The sequence below is a fragment of the Nipponia nippon genome, unplaced genomic scaffold (assembly GCF_047370975.1).
Source record: "Nipponia nippon isolate SJK-2023a ecotype South Korea unplaced genomic scaffold, ASM4737097v1 scaffold_5, whole genome shotgun sequence".
Classification (NCBI taxonomy): domain Eukaryota; kingdom Metazoa; phylum Chordata; class Aves; order Pelecaniformes; family Threskiornithidae; genus Nipponia; species Nipponia nippon.
In genome coordinates, this window is record NW_028262369.1 from 76078304 (window position 1) to 76093934 (window position 15631).

Sequence of the window (15631 nt, forward strand, 5' to 3'; positions counted from 1 at the left end):
AACTTTCTTGAATTTTTCAGTCTGAAGAATCAGATGTAAATGTATGTTACCCCTTTTCTATAAGGGTGATCATATTAGCATCCAAATTTTATGTAGTAGGTGAATAACATAATATTTGGTGACTCTAGCTGTGTTTAACCATGAGTTCCCCTTGATCCCGATTTTTCTGTCTTGCACCTCCTTTGTGGAAAGAATATGGAAAGAGTTTTATGGTATGAGTGGTCACAGAAACTGAAATCTGCTGTTCCCATGATTAAATAAGGAATCAGGTAAGAATTAGGCAAGTCTAATAAAAATACTACTACGTGGACAGTCAAAAAATATGCTTGTATTTTGAACATGCTACAAACTTGGATTAGCAAGAAATATAGTGGAATGGATTAAAATTGTGGAATATATTGCCTATTTTAAAATCTCTGTTGTAGCATAAATGTATTTGTATACAGAAGACACACAGAGATAATAAAATAGTATATATTAATTACACAGGATTGTCCTTTTGGAACATAATGCCACGCTGCTTATATTGCTATAGTAATCGTTGCAACACTGTGTTAGCCAAAACACTAATATTTTCAACTGCGTCTGATCCAGTGATCATCTGAAGAGGCCTGGGGAAAAAGTAAAAGGAAACAGGATGCACATAAAGGGATCCTTTGACTGGAATTCATAGTCTCATGATGTTATAGAGACTGAAAAACAAAATGGGTTAGAGAAGTTTGTGGAAGAGAGCTCACCAGTAGTTATTAACAACAGTGGACTGGGTTCATCCTCAGCTCAGGAAACCCCTACACAATCAATTGCTGGAGGCTGGGAAGGACTACCACACCAAGGGTGCTCTTAGTTCGGTCTTGTTCCTTTAATTTTTACCTAAACATCCTCCAGTGATGACTGATTTTTTTTTTTTTTTTAATATTGTATTCTCCACTGATGTAATTTTAAAATCTGTCTAAGTTTAGAGGAAAAACTGCTTTGCAGCTTATCCATTTTTCATTCTTTTTGATACTGGATCTGGAACTGAGACGTGCCTGTAGGCTTTAACAATAGTCTGAAAAATGCAGTGGTTTACCCAACAGGTTCAACTGGCCATCCCTGAAACCTCAGACTGTGTTTCAGTCTGAACTAAATTTTGAGTGAATCTAGGATAACTTAACTGATTTGAGTAGAAGTAATTGCAATCTTAGTAGTTTCAACACAGGCTGAATTAGAGTTTATGCTCTTCTTTTAATAAAAAAAAAACAAACCCCCAAAAAAAACCCGAAACAAAGTTGAATTCTGTAGTTAAGAGAGTCTACTAAGAGCTAAAGAGAAGTGTTGCATAAACTCATGTGAACGCTTCTTTAACAATGTTAATTTATTTCCTGAAGGTTGTATTTCAAATATAAATCTGATGCACAGGGGTTACTGCTCACTAGGTTCTTGCTGTAGGGACTTTCCCATTCCAGTTGTGACAGACTGCTTTCTACTGATGGTTTTCCCTGGGTTTGCAGTCAATTGGCTATGAATTGGTGGTCCAATATAACTTTTTGCAGATGTCAAGACATTCAGAGGGTATTTTTTTTTTTTCTGCAAATAAGGAGTTGTCATCATATTTTCTGTTGATGACAACAATGTTACTTCAAAAGAAATGCAATTTCCTTAGAGCAGTAATACCTTATAGAAAGATCTCATTTTTAGAAAAATTGTTTTTGGATGGAAAGAATTTTTTAAAGTAAATTCCATGGGAAAACTTTCTGTATTGATATATGTAATATTTGCATGACAGTAATAATTTTGAGAAGAGATGTAAAATAGTTGTTGTCATTTATGGTGACTGTCTTGCCCGATAATGGTTGCTCAGTGGAAATGATCAAAAGCTCTCAGCCAAAATTGAGAGAAATACAGTGAAGATCTAGGTGTCTGCAACCTCACTGCAAAATATAGGTATCTGACAAATGTATTGTAAGAAAGGATTAACATTGGTATGTATGCAAATGTGATGGATATTTTCCCTCTGACTTTCAGGTTTGAAGGTGCATGCCCGTACCTTATTGCTGGCTGGAGATTGTTTGGAGTCATCAGAGCCTCTGGAGGAAACTTTTCCCTCTCCTGCTTTGTGGTGCCAGCTTTCCACCTGGCCTGTACAGTTCAGATGGAGATTTGCTCTGTGGCTTGCTGGACCCTGGCAAAGATGCTGTGGTGGCGCAGAGGACACATGGTGTGCAAGAGCCCAGGTTTTGCCAGGCCTTTGGGTGAAGACTGCCTCATTGTTCTTCAGTTTTCTTAACTCACATGTAACTGAAACCAATCTAAGGTAAAATGCATCAAGTAGCATATATTTGTAAAAATCAAAAACTACAAACACTTATGAAAAGCAGAAGTGATGATAAGAAAAGAAAACTATGCATACATCTGCTTAAACTAAAATTACACCTAATGGGTCATCCTTGTCTCTGTGAGATCTGGAACATCTAGAGCATGGACATAGATGGAGTTAAGCTCCACGTAATTTTCTGTAAAGCTTTTTTGTTCAGTGGTGACTATCCCAAAGGAACAGGTCTGTGAGAAGTTTGGTCGGGGTGAACATGAATTCCAGCAGCCTTCTGGCTGTTGAGAAGGAGGAGGAGGAGGAGGAAGAGGAGAGACTATCCAAAGCGTACCTCCCAGGGGTCCAGCAGTAAGAAGGGAGCCTGAAAGCCCAGAGAAATAGGAAAGCCCTCTACAAAGCAGTTAGCTGAAAATTTTACTGTATATTTAGTAATCTCTAATTAGTTAGTCGCCAAAGATCAGACAAATATTTTGGAGGACAAATCTTGTGAAGTACTAACAGCTTTAGAGAAAGATTACAAAGAATGTCTTAAGTAATTGTGTTAAATTGCAAGTCTTAGTAGACATGGAGGAAAATCTGCCTGCCCACTTAATGTCTATTTCTGTTCCTACTGAAGTCAGTTGGAGTTTTGACATTGCCTTTTGCGGAAAAAGCCTGACCCTGTATTTCATGCATTATATGGAATAATTGCAGCATACCTGCAGAATGACAATGAAAAAAATTGTCTTTGACCTGCTGCCTCTGGTGGCTTTGTTATACGTTTGCTGAGGATGCAGCAGCTTTATAAAAGCTGCTGCTTATTTACTAATTAATTTACCTGTGTATATATGAATAGCTCTTTTGCAGTAGTTTCCTAGCAATTCAATTCTGATATGCATCCTTTGTTTTCAGTGACAGGATGTGTGGGTGACTGGGTGTGCATGACCACAGGCTTCCCTGTCATCAAATGTTGGGATAATTTTCATGATTACCCGTTCTTTTAGTAAATTAATTTGAGCAAGTCTCCTATTTGTCTTATACCTTCAGAGGTTTGGGATTTGAGTCAAACTCCTATCAGAAAAGCAAAGCAGTTGATCATTACATCTCTATTCCATATTCCAGTTCATTTTTATGAAGTTTATAAAGGAAGATTTTTAACACTTAAAAAATATGCTGACGTAATTCTGCCTTGATAGAGAGGGTATTGGTTGGTGTTCCTAATCCAGCAACCTCTTTCTTCTAACCACTGAGTTCTAGTCATGGAATTATTTCAGTATCAAAATATGCAAGTGTGTGTGTTTTTGTAAATGTGCATATATGCATTAGGTAAGCTGTATACAGGAAACATAATGCCATCTGGCTGTGTCTGAAAAGCACTCTCAGAAACTGCTCTGTTTGACATGGAAGCTGTTTTTGTAAAATTCTCTCTTAGTATTTACTGACAATTAAAAACCCAGCAATCTTCTCAGTACTCCGTTTGTCCTTTCTACCTGTCCCCTGACGGAGCTCAGAGGGCCGTATCCCCTGCACTGGCGATACTCTGCGTGTGGTGTTAGCGCTGATTGCTGAAGGAACAGGAAGAAATCCTGCTGCCTTCCTTGCGCCTGGCCCGATGGAGCAGCATTTATGCTTTTGGCAGTTAATTCAAATCAGGAAAGAAGGTTGCCGACTTCAGGTGCTATATCCTCTGTACCACCAAGTGATGTAGCTTTGTATGCTCTTGCAGTAACAGAAAGCAGCCCACAAGTGAGTGGAAGAAAACAAGACTTTTGAGAGGAATGAACGGACTTCATGTTCCCAGAGAGCCTCCCATCCTGTGAGCGTGGGGTGATAGGTACTTCAGTTATGGATCCCCTGAAGTTTCATGATACCTCATGCCAGTGCACTTCAGTAGCAATTCCTGATATTGCGGTGTTTCAGATTTTCCAAACTAATAAGTTTCAATATTAATTTTCACGTAGGCTGGGGCAAAAGCAGCTACCTGAAAATACTGATTTTACAGAAAAAGAATGATCAACTACATAAAAGAACAAAGGAGCAAACAAAAATCCCTATTTTCTCTTTTCTGTTCTGTTCTTTTTCTCTATCTTGTTCTGCCTTTTTTCATTCCCTCAATCTTGAATTAATTTTCTCCTCAACTGACCAGGAATTATCAAGAAGCAAGTCTGACTATGGAAAGGCATGATATTCACTTTCTTTGGGCAAAAAGACAAGCTACGAGTGAAATATCTCCCTAACAAGAGTAAAGAAATCTGGAAATCTCTTCTTTTACGACCATGTGCAGATGAGAATCCAAAGCACTAACAAAACAGACACCATCTTTTCCTAATATTTCCAATTCACGTTGGAGTTTATTCTGCCTGACAAGTTCTTGGTCATCAGCTGGTGAAAGAGAGGAGAGCTTGAAGAGATGCTGCTCTCGCACAAGAAACAGAGGAGAGGGAATTTTTCTCCCTGTTAACAACAGAGGTGCTGTGGCAGTGCCCTTTCTGAGTTGAGCCCTAACCCTGAAGCAGTGCATTAGGGCTTTGGGTAGACAGCTCAGTGCAGGAGGGCATAAAAGGCTTACTCAGCTCTTCGTAGAAATTTTCCATCCAAAGAAAAAGCAACAGACTGTTCTGGAAATTCTGAAAAATTAGATGCAATATAATTGTTTCCTTCAAGCATCACAGCTCTTGAAGTATAGGCTGAGCCATAAAAGGTTCCTCCCTGTTCACTCCATCTTTTATTTACCACATGGGTACTGCATCCTAATGTCAGACTCCTTTATGCTTTTACTAGCATGCTGCTTTCGGCGGGCGTTATTAAGGAGCTTCACCTGCCTCAGTACTTCCTAAATGTATCCAACATACGAAAACAAACATTCAGATTATCTGAAAATGTTTGAACTTCTCTGCATTTGATTGTATGTTTCAAATGTTCAATACTTATAATATTTTGAAAAATGCTATTTGGGGGTAGCATTGATTCCTACCTTTAAATAGCTCCTTAGTTTAGAATATATTTAAATATTTTGGGCAAATCTCAAAAAATTAAATGTTGGTGGTCTTTTCATATACGTACCATTTATTTTCAATCCAAAGAAATATCACTGTGCATGAAGTCTTAGGCAATTATAATATTGTTTCCACTGATGATGAGGTTGGCTTTAGGATATGGGTAGTATCATATCCAAAAACTAGCTTAAAATTCTGATTTATGGTGAGCAAGACATTTAGCTGTTAGGATGGATGCTTGATGTAATAAATATCCTTAACTGATGACCTATCAAGAAATACAATAAATCTAAAAAAACCCAGCCATATATCTAGTGGTAACTCACCTTAAATATGTCTAATAACAGATAACTTCAGCTTTTAAAAATTGCTTTTGGTTTTCTTATCCAAAAAGATACTTTCACTAGTCTGACAGTAAAAGAGGTCTATTTATTAGTTTTTCACAGCTGGAGATGTTGCATGGTTACTGTTGTTGGTAAACAAGCTTCCTCAGAAGCTGACTACACCACCCCCATCCACAAAAATCTAGACATTGCTTCTGGGGGCAAAAAATTGTTTGTGACTGGGACAGATTGAGGGGAGGAAAACTGCAATATCTTCCAGCAATGATGATGATGGCAACACGGAATATGACTGAAAATTCATTTAACTTTTTTTCCTCTTGAGTTGCAAGGTATGGTCCCTTCGCATGAAGAGTCCATGTGTTGTTTCAAATGCATAAAAAAAGTATGCTCATAATTCAGAGGAATATGTAGAAATTATATTTATGCTGCTGCATTTTGGAAAGATGAATCTACACAAAGCTGCATATTCCTACACCCTGTTCAAAGCATCTAACTTTGTTCAGAGCTCTTTGGAGACCCCAGTCACTGATCAGGGAGCCTACGTTCATTCACAGGTATGCAAGCTTGATGTCTAAAGTGACCCTACCTACTATTAGAATACATGGGGAAAAAAGCAAGATGCTGCCAGTGCCAGACTACTGTTGCAGAACAGAGTTGTGAGCCTTGTCCATGATACTAGATGGTGTTCTTTGCTTTACTAAAATGATTGGAAAAGGCCAAAGAAATATTGTCGGGAATTAAAATGTGTCAAAACGGAACGCGTAGTTTTGTTGTAGAACCGATAAGACTCTTCTACTGTAACGATTCCTGTTTTCTCTTGCAGTCAGCTGGACATGAGCAAGTCCTCGCAGGAAGTCCTTCATTGTTTACTTTCTTTTTCATACAACAATTAGCTGTTATCAAATTTATTTTAGCAATATGCTTGCCTGTGGTATTTTGGGCAATATGCTGTCATCTGTCGGTGGACACTGGAGTCAAATAACACCAAAGATCTTCTCTAAGGTAGGGGGAAAAAAAAAAAACCTTCCTGTATCTTTTTTTTTTTTTTTTTTTTCTTCCAGGAGAAAACATGGAATCATTTTTAAATTCAGAGGGATTTTGAGACTGAGCTTTAAAATCCTAGGGTATATGTGCAAAATAATCTACCAACTAAAAGCTATGGGCTGGTCAGCTGACCTACAACCCCTGCTACTCTGATACTCTCCAGTGTGTAGTAGTATATGATTCATATGCACTTATTTCTGACTGTGTTCATCTTCGAAATAATCACTTCATTCTAGATAAATGTATTCAGTGGTATGACTACTCCATCCATCATATTAGGTAGGGTTGTGCAGCTGAATGCTGCTCTATTCCAAATAATGATGGTCTCTAATATTTTCTTGAAAATGTGGGTAATTTATTATCATAGGCTAATTATGCCCAATACGGCTGTAGGCTGACATTTATTGCAAGAGGTGGGCTGGCGGGAGCCAGGAGGCATTGCGTTGTCACTGGAGCAGTTTCTGGGAAGGAATTTAGCTGCTTGTCCAGCATTTCTGCCAGAGCTCTGGGAAGTGTTTTCCTCCCTGCAGTGTGCTGGATGCACTCACTTCTCCCCTGTTTCGGGCAGGATTGATGGTTACCCATACCTCTCCTTGGTTAGGGATCACAAAAGCTCATTCTCTCCCCACACCAGCTCCCAGGCAGGAGAAGAGTTGCTTTGTTTCAATGGCAGGCACCTCCCCACTTAGATCGGCCTCAACAGTGACTGGATTTGTAGGACACAGATCCCCACACCTGTGGCCTTGGTTTCTTGTCCAAGTGGCAACTTCCAACAATTTATTCTCCCCATCTCTGAATACACAGACAGGGGATGCAAAGCAGTAAAATCCTGGTTTATAGCCATCTGCTTCTCATTTGGGACAAACACAGCTCTCTGCCTGCCCAGGAAAGCTCGGACCCAGAAACTTCCTTCAAGGTGTGATCTACTAGGCAGAAAGAAGAAATGTCACTGGGTCTTTCTATTGTAATTTACTAATTTCTTCTGGGTGTTTCTCTCTTCCATTGCTGCTATTTGCTCAGAAATTAATAGCTGAGGAAACATCATTTTAACTGCTGTGTAATATGTTTTTGTTCATCTTGGGAATTACTCCAGGATAGCTCTACCTACTTCAGATCAATGATAATTTTTTGCTGACCTCAATGGGAACAAACACTACCTTTAATTTTTATTATGTATGCATGAAATAGCTCAGTTCTCCGAATCTTTAATCCCAGTTTTATAATGTTTACGCTTCTCTCTTTGTAAGTGCCTTGCTACTGTGCCCAAAGTATCACTAAGGATTTTATCAGAGCATTCCCGTAATTTTGAAAAATTTTAGGTTGCATCTGTGGCTGTTATTTTCCAGGGAGAATAACTCAATCCCCTTAACCTTTTCTTACAACTTAGATTTTAGAGACCTGATATTATCTTTGTTGCCCTATGGTACATCCTTTGCAAGGCAATATTGTGCTTCCTGTATAGCAGCGCCCAGCCCTGCAAACAGGTCTAGGTAAGCTCCGTATTGGGTTATAGCTATTAAAGATCTTCCTATATAGAAAGTGTATCACCTCTTGTTTACTGTTCTATCCCCTTGCTAATACCACTTGATGTTGTTTGCCTCTCTGCCTGCTGCTGTGCACTAGGTTGATGGTTTCAGTGATTTTTCTACAATAACTCCCCAAAGCCATCGGCTGTGGTATGTTGTTTTACCCGGGAAGGGACTTGGCCATTTCATCACCAGGGAATTTATGCTGGGTAGCCCTGGGAAATAGGGAACACATGTTAGTCAAAGTGCTTTGTGAAAATATTAGTGTTAGTGAAAGCAATCACTGCAGAGTATGTAATGATTCTGGACTGTGAAATGATATTTGGGGCCAGGGAATAAAAATACATCAATTTAGTGATTCATTTTGACAAAAACAAAACTGCAGAAAGCTTTTTCCATTATTGTTGTCTTTGTGGAGCCATTCACAAGCAGCAATAGCATCAACAGAGTGCACAGCTGCTTTATTAGAGGTGCTGTTCAGAGGTGTTTGATTTTGAGGTTCACATAAGGTGAACAGCCAAGACAGCAGAGAGCACCCTCTGGTCCATCAAATTGGAGAGGCGTTCAGACAACTAGACAGTCAGCGACTTCTGGGCCAGTGATTAATTTACTGAGAGTTTAGGCAGAACTGTTTGTTCTTTAATTGTCTTTGAAGACCAATATAAGCCGGGGGTGTCTATAAGCAGGTTACATGTTTGGGGTGACTTTAGGGGGAGTGTTGCTCCTTGATATCATAATTTGTACTGAGAAACAAAAAGCAGAATCACTTTTTAGCCCAGTTAAGTGTGTTCATCTAATTATTGGAATTTAAAGAGTTCACTGCTGTCATACACGGGTTTTACTCGAGCGCCTGTGGTCCAGTGCCTTGTCTGCATGTGTGTCTCCAAGCAAGGCAGTAACACACTGCCGGCAGGGCCAGCAGTACCTTCACCTCTATATCTTTGATAGATGATAAAAACCAGACAAGTCCCTGTGAAAACAGGGCAAAATGATTTTCAGCACAGTTACGGAAAGCACAATTGAGAGGAGATAAAGTTTAGGGGGGTGAAGAAGAAATGATGAACACCACAGATATGGTCACAGTGTTAGAAATGACTCTCTCGGATTGCCTCCTCTTTCTTCAGACCGCAGAAGACACCTGCCTAGCATTGGGCAATACTTTTGACCTTCATTCCCTAAGCTGTCAGAGGAGGAGGGAAAGCATACGCATTTGCTAGGTTATTAGGTGACTTCGGTGGTACAGAAAGGGAGTGCTAAATGCAGCTTTGAATGACTTCTAAAATTTTAGCAAGACGAAGGAGCTTTTCCCAGGCAAGGTAAAAGGGAGAAGGAATTATCTGAATGAAGAGAAGGGTATATCAGTGAACGCATAAGTATAATTATCATATTTATGTCAAATAATTGTCATACGTGAGAGTGAAGTCCAGCACTCAGCCATTGATTTGAGGCAGTGTCCCTCGATGTACTTGTCAGCTAGTGGCACGCACACAAGATCACTTGGGATCGCCTTTGGTTTCCTATATTAGCTGTAGATAATATTACTCCTAGGTATGACTAAGGAAGCAAGTAATTTGTTTTGAAAACACTTAATATCCAGCAATCTTTAATTTTTCTTTTTCACCCGCATCCAGTTGCATCAGCCTACGGTTTATTTCTAAATTTCAGGTAAGCACCAAACGCAAGTCTCCAGAGGATGAGTTGAAAGATGCTACATCAGGATGAGCAGCCAAGTTGCACGTGGCTCTTTGCCTCTGAAAATGCGGGCTCAGCCAGAGCCTGGGAGGGCATGTAAGCCTGGTGCTGCGGGAGGAGGTGAGCAGGCGGCGTGGTGAGGGCATGGCAGTTTGGGGGGGAGAAATGGGATATTCTGAGCTGGCACAGCCATGTATCGTGGCCGTTTGTTGCACCGTACGGTTTATTTTTTTGATTCTTGGTTGTTGTTGACATATTGATTGTAAATAAGTTTGTCAGAAATGTGAAAAATGTGCAGTTCGGAAAATATAAATGTGCAGTTTCCACATGATCTGAAGTACTGCCCCCAAACAGTCAATGGATTTGTATTAAACCATACTGTGCAATAACTTTTAAACATTTCTGCCTGTTTGGAAAAGTAATAAATTTTGTTTCCTGTTGTTGGCATGGTATGTTAAACTGCAAAAGAGAGAGGATTTAGGCATATGTATGAGCTAATGACAGATTTTAAGTACTGTATCAATAAAGACATTAAAGAGGTGATAGAAAATGAAACAGGCAGGATCCTTTCTATCGATTGCCAGACCCAGGAATGCTGTGGCAGCTGTGGGCATCACCGTCTTTCAGCAGAGCCACACATCCACTACATCTGCAGAGAGTGATGTGACACGGAGCTGTTATTGCTGATCCTGAACAAAGTATCAGCTGATTAATTAGAAAATGATGATTCTCCGCCAGCATACTATTGAAGAGTAAGCTATTAGATACTACTATTATTAATAACCACTGCTTTACATTGCAGCGCAATTACTGTTTTAAATCAGGCCCTCCTGCTTGTCCCAGAGAGTTTGCAGACTGCTACTAAGCTTATGCCTTTAAGACCCTACAGTAGGAAGGTAATGTGAGAAACATGCACCAGCCCTGTAGGCTGTTCTTCGAGCTTCCCGGGCAGAGAGGGAACCACATGGTCTCACTCCCAAACCTTCCATGGGCGTCGCAGCCTGCCCAGCACCCTGGCAGGGCGCAGAGGAGCTTAGGGCGTATCTCTTATGGTTTAGTAAGGTATAGGATATTCCTTGAGGAAAGCTCATGTGAGCTAAGGCACAAGTAGGGTTTTATGGTTTTTTGTCCCCACCCTCCCTGTCTTTGTTTCTAAACTGTGGGGGAAACAACCACAAGACGCCTGGACATAATTGGTCTGCGAAACATATTTTTCATAATTCCTTTTGGTCTCTATTTAAAGGGTATAAGAAACACACCAGTAACCATTAGACTTGCTGCTCTTCTGTCAAATTTTACTTTTTACTTTTCTGTCAAATTTTCTAAGTGCAACGTGAAATCTAATAATGATTTCTTTTTCCATGTATCTGCTGAAGCCATTGGAAATATAACCAATGAAACTTCTCTGAAAAGAACCAGAATAAAAATACTTGTATACAGTAATTCTTTGCATTGAGCTGGCAGGTAGGAAAACCTCTCAGCTAGTGGCAAGTAACTTCTTTTCTGTGCCTACCTCCAAATTCCAGGAGTCCAGTGTTGCTCCTCCCTATAAGCTGTTACATAAAAGACTATTAAGGAAACCATCATTACTGTGGGTAAACTAAAAAACAATTAGACTTACACAAATTGCAAATGTGATAAAAATAGAGTAAATATGTTTTTAGGTGACATTGTCTCCTGAGAATTATACAGCTGAAAAATTTGCTTGGGGTTTTGCTAATTTAATTAATTGATTACTTAGATATTGTCCATAGGAAACTGCCATGCAAAACACCCCCAGTTTACTGCAATCCCTCTTTTTTAAAATGAATTTCATTGCCATCAAATAACATGCTTGTGTTTGTTTCCTCTGTATAAATTCTGCTTCCTCCTTGTGAAACTGTTAATACGGTAGAGCCCTGCTCTGAAATTGCCTACAAACTCTTAAAAGCATAGTTAATTACAGATAGCCCAATTTAAACTTTACAGCATTCTTGATACATTCAGAATGTATGGAAGGTGGTCTATGCTAACCAGGTAGAAGAAACTCATTGTACTACTTCTGTGTGCTCAGAGATCAAGCAAGAAGGGTTCCTTCTGCTGACAGTAAAAGTGAGGCTCACTAAATACAACTGGGATGAAAAAAGTTAGGAATTCTGGTGATAATATGGATGAAATCTTTGGATTAAATGCCAGTCTTCCTTATGGATATTCAACTGCTACAGAGTGCAGAGCAGGGAGTTGTAGGGATTAAAGCTGCAAAAAAGGTCTGGGTAAAGCCATTAAAAGAGTAGTGCTGTAAGCACATTGTATCATATTCCAACAGTATCTGCAAGTAACTTGTTGCCTAAAAATAGTTTGTTTGCATATTGCTTCAGAAATGTTCTGGGGGTTTGCTCCTGGGCTGTTGTGGAGCTGGGCACAGAGGGTGCAGGAAAACAGAGCTGGGAAGGCAGCAAGACTGAACCATGCTCTGGATCCACAGCAGCCTTTGGCAGGTCACCCAAGATGTTTTTTTTTTTTTTATTCTACTCTATAAAAGAAATAAAGATGACCTATCTTTAATGCCTATAGATGAAAAGCATTCTGTAAGTGTCAGATATTGCTACTAAACATTTTTAGTGGTGTAGGGGTGTTGCGCAGAGTGAAAAGAGCACAGCAGCATGGTGCTGTGAAAAGGGGCAGGGTCTGGCAGCCATTTTAGAGCACATTTCCATCACAAGAACTTCAGGATCACAGAAAACTGTAGTATCTGAAGATCTGCAAGACATCACTTTTAGTCTGAGATCATACTATTTTAAACTATCGTCTTAATTCCATTAACAATGTAAAATTGCTTAGCATTTCAACTCAGGAAAAATGATGTAATTTCTACGACTCTTCCCAAGACTTGCCAAAACTGTAAAACATGGCCCTGACAAACTGATCTGCAGCAGGTGTTAGGAAGCAGGAGTGTGAGCCCTCTGAAGATCTGCAGTGCTTGTGGACATGGTGAGTTTTCCAGAAACCCCTAGGTACCCCCTCAAAGAGGGGAAACCTGTGATGAAGAATGGCATTTTCAATGGGTCCACCATGTCAAAAAGGTTGTTGGTGGAGGATTGCTCCTGGGTGCATGGGTTCCACAGAGCAAAGAAGTGCTCTCTTCTCCTTGCCACTCTGACCCACACAGCCAGTCTCATTTTTCTCTCCTTTTCTGGGAAGGACAAGGAGACTCCCTTCAACCCCAAGCAGCCATCCCCAGGTGCAAGGAGGAGGTCCTGGAACTGCCGAGCACCTCCGCCCTGTCCCTGCCACACCATGTTCAGATCACCCTGAGATGCTGGAGGAGCACTGGGATGCACAAAAGGTGCCACTCAATGAGACGTGTGCAAGGTGTTGCACTCTGTAACTGAGGCTGGGATGTCCTGAGCAAATAAGGATCAAGGCTGTGACTACCTAGAGGGACAGAAACTGGGACAATGAATGACTGCTGTTTGCTCTTCCAGGTAAAAACAATTTTGGAGAGAGACGCATCTTGTGCAGGAACTACCTGATGTTTTCTCTAGACCTCTCAGAAGCCCTGCTTAGGAAACAAAATGTAAAACACCCCTCTCCTGTTGTATGTCATTTCCTAAGTGACAGCTGATTACATTTTAGGAATGTTTTCTCATTTTCTGAATTAAATCAGTTTGGCATTCTGTAGCAGACAGTACTCATTAACCTTTTAAGGATTGCCAAACTGGTTTGAAGCATTCAATGGAGAAAAAAAAAAAAAAGGCAAAACCCCCTGTTAAACATAATTGAAATCTGATGCTTCTAAAGCAACAGGCAACAAAGACCAGGTCTTTTCCTTGTGGTAATTTATTAGATGTGACACTGGTTTATACTATACTTGAGCAGGTTTGAAGAGGGTACAAAATATGAACCAAACTCATGACATATAGTATGAATGATATTTATTATCTTATCAAACTTCGATGTTTAGAATGATACTAATTTTCATAATTAATGATTCCATATAACTCTCTTAGACCATTGGGAAGAAGAAAATAAAAGTCCGCTTTCTTAACCTCCGTAAGCACATACAAGAGAAACGGGGAGATAAGGAGTTGCGTGACCTCAAACCACTACTGCTGATGAATTCAGGAACATATAAGTAGAACTAAATAAAAAAATGAACGCAATTGTGCAGGTTTTTGGCTTCCCTTACCTCCCCTAGCCCTCAAAATACATTGTGGATAGTGACTGGATTATATCCAAGCCATGAGTATTGCTAAAAAGTACCTATTAAGTTGGTGTGTGAGGGGAGATGTTTAAAAATGCTGATATTATATGTACGCTTACAGTGTTTGTGTGTCTGACCAATGTCTATGATGTTTACGGTCTCAGACAGTCTGCCTGAAATAACTATTGATCCCTGATTCTTCAGTACTGTAAAGACTTTATAATATCCTCATTTTGGTGAGGCTCAGTAACAAACTAAAGCTACACAAATTAATCTGTTACTTCATTTATATCTTATATGAGTACCCTGTAAGCAGAAAAGGTCTGTAGCCACCTCTCCTGGTAATGTTGCTCTTCCATGCAGGGCAGCTACCCCATCACAAAATGGCACCTGTGCGTTTTTTGGTGAGCTTTTAGGCAAGTGGGTTTTAAAACAAAGTGGAAATAACTTCTGATACAGCCCTCCTCCCAAGACAGGAGCCTGGCTCAGGCCCATTACTTTGTGAACCAATCAATATGGATCAATTCCCATAGCACATTTACACAAAGGGCTAGGATGTTCCCAAATCTGGACTTCTTAGCAGGGGCGTTGGCTTCTCCCAAATCCACTGCGGGCAGCTTTGCCACCTTGTAACACAAAGACGACAGCTACTCAATCGTTTGGCTCACAAGGAGAGCAGTACTTACAAATGAGTGTGCTGGAGCTTTGGTATCAGCCAGTTGGTCATAATAAAACCAGCCAAGACAACTGGAGGCCAGCTGGGAGAAACCACCCTTCTTGTCACAGCTCCTGGCAAGAGGAAGTACTGTCCTCAGTACGTACAGGACAGGACCTGTACTGTTTCGAGATACCTCCCTTGCTGCACCTCCCACCCCATTTTTCCTCTTACGAGGATAAAAGAAAAAAGCAAGTAAAACAGTGAAGTTGCTATCTTATTCCTCGCATTCCCCTCAAACCAACTTGGAATAGGAATGAAAGAACATAGAGGATAGCAGGATGTCTGACTGCTCAGTCCCTTCATTGATGTAACAGGGAAAATGTGGTTCTCTGCTGTTTGGGAGGATCCTTATTTAACCAGCAGCCATTACAGCTGGTATTTATTTAGGGTGTATGCTGAGATTCTTTTGTGTTGCTGAAAGAGTCATGCTACACACTGGAAAAGTAGGAATTCTTGTAATTTAAGGAGGTTTCATAGCTGTTTTAACCATGTCCTCATGAAACGGTCTGGAATTGTGCATTGCATCTTTATAGGAAATGTCCATGCAAATAGAAGATGTTGCATTTTAACTTAGACATGGATATATAACCACAGTCATATGGACTAAACATTGGTGGTGGAAGTATTGCTGGGGATAAGTTGCTTTTCAACTCTGTTGCAGATAACTTGTTTCATACAGTATGGGCACCAATAGCCAGTCATGCCTACTATGCATTGCGTTTAGACCAAATCATACTGAAGGGAAACGTGGGGCACCTATGTTTCACCTACATTGCATGACCGGCCAACATGGAAGAAAGGAGGAGAAAAGCGGGGCAGCCTCTTTGAGGCTCAGTTTCCT

The 15631-nt window shown here is 40.2% G+C and overlaps 1 protein-coding gene across 1 annotated transcript in view; it reads left to right on the forward strand.

Annotated features, from left to right (window-relative positions):
- The window catches only part of LOC148052339 (uncharacterized), a 148012-nt gene that overhangs the window by 101812 nt on the left and 30569 nt on the right, over positions 1-15631 (forward strand). Inside the window, exons 7-13 of the mRNA XM_087732930.1 lie at positions 2005-2293; positions 5950-6181; positions 6451-6629; positions 9863-10009; positions 10474-10641; positions 12757-12859; positions 13070-13353. The gene's annotated coding sequence lies outside the window, so the exon portion shown is untranslated. The remainder of the gene's footprint in view (positions 1-2004; positions 2294-5949; positions 6182-6450; positions 6630-9862; positions 10010-10473; positions 10642-12756; positions 12860-13069; positions 13354-15631) is intronic.